At 43.0% G+C, this 1802-nt stretch overlaps 1 pseudogene; it reads right to left on the bottom strand.

Moving 5' to 3' along the window:
• Window positions 1-864: 864 nt before the first annotated feature.
• LOC101580629 overlaps window positions 865-1802 on the bottom strand; it is a 2543-nt pseudogene continuing 1605 nt past the window's right edge.

Below are 1802 nucleotides of genomic sequence, written 5' to 3'. Positions count from 1 at the left end.
TAACAAATAAGATGTATTTCCTGAAAACCTGAGCAACTATTTATCTTCATAAGTATCATTTTATATTTCAGCCAAATCATTTTTAACATTTATTTATTTAGTTAGTTATATGGTACAGGGTCTCACTGCACAGCTCAGACTCATAGTGTTCCTCCTGCTTCAGCCTCTCCAGTGCTGGGATTACTGGTATGTGCCAGCAGAGTGCAGGCCCAGCACAACATATGACACTGGGGACAAACCAGGTCCTTGAACTTGCTAGGCAGTTACTGAGACTGCTGAGTGATCTCTCTGGTCCTCATCCACTTCTTTAAGTTATATGAGAAGGTTTTAGATACTTAGAGGACCCACTTCACGATACAATAAGATTATGTTGTTGTAAGTCACAGATAAAATGAAGATACTGACAGACGCCAGCAAATTGGAGACTGTGGATTAATTACATAAAGTGACTAAAGTTAACTCAGCTATTGAAAGCAGACACATCAGGATGTACAATCATATGAAGGAAGCAAATATGTACCTTGACTTATAAAGATTTTAAGTATTATGAAAATCATTCACTTTATATTATTGAATCAATAGTTCTGTTTGCTTTCCAAGCATCTATAGATTTTGATTTCAAAAGTCAAAATACATCACAGAACACACACAAATGTCCAGTAAGAAATTTTTAACTCTTTATTACATTTACTAATTAAGAAAATACAATGAAACTCATTAAAATTGGGTCTTATGAAGAGTTTTGTAATACTTGAAACGACTGGAATTTTACCATTCCTGGCAAAAGTCAACATATTGGACAAAATTTTTCAGAAAGCTTTACAAAAGTTCATCATGTATGCACCAGAAGATATGAAATGTCACATTAAAGAGTTTGACGGAGAAGTAGCTGTCACGCTCCAAAGCAAAGGCAGTGCAGTAGCGCCCTCCACAGATCACTGGGCTGACCACTGTGACGTCACAGCTGGCACGGGCGATACTGCAGCGCGCCAAGAGTGCAAGCTGCTGGAAAGTGAGAATGTGAGGAGCACTTGTAGTGCTCACAGAGGAGCAGCCAAGTGAGGGAACGGTCTACCGCTGGAGCCACTGATGTGCAGACACGGACTGGCGGGAGCTAAGGACACGGACTCAGGAGAGGCCAGTCCGTGACTGTTGCTGTGACTGGGGGTCACACTGGGAGGAGACGACAGGACCATCCAGGGGAAGGGAGGTCTGGGACTCTGAGGGTGCCTCCGTGCCCAGGGCAGAGCCTTGTGGAAACCGGGAGAAGGGGAAAGTCACACACGGCCATGCTACAGCGTGCAAATCATACCCCAATTTATAAAGAGTAGTAGCTCATCCTCTAAATTCCTGTACTTAAGCTCTTTCAGAAATGTGCTGTGCTGTGGAGAGTAACATAAATGTTTCTATCACACATTTATATGTGTAGTTTTACTAAATCACGAGCTGGCATGGTAGTGAGAGCGCAGTAAATACATTCAAACATGCAGACTGACCCAAATTGCAGACCAAAGATCACACAACACGCATGTGCCTGTGTTCATGTGCATGTACAGTCCTGCTCTATGAAACAAGTCCCAAATACACATCTTATGCAGCTTTGATGTTTGAAAAGCAAACCTGCTCCCACTCACGTCTTAAAGCAGCACAGGGGCTCAGACCCATCCTGTCAGCTCTCTTGACCTCCTTATTTTTCAGGCTGTACATCGCGGGGTTCAGCATAGGGGTGAAGATGGCACTGAAGGCCGACACTACCTATGGTGGTTGGCTGACCTGTAGTATGTGGGTCTCATGTAGATAAA

This window comes from Octodon degus, unplaced genomic scaffold (assembly GCF_000260255.1).
Source record: "Octodon degus isolate 3935 unplaced genomic scaffold, OctDeg1.0 scaffold00429, whole genome shotgun sequence".
Taxonomy (NCBI): domain Eukaryota; kingdom Metazoa; phylum Chordata; class Mammalia; order Rodentia; family Octodontidae; genus Octodon; species Octodon degus.
The sequence above is the reverse complement of the archived record's forward strand: the minus strand, read 5'-3'. Positions and strand labels throughout refer to the sequence as shown.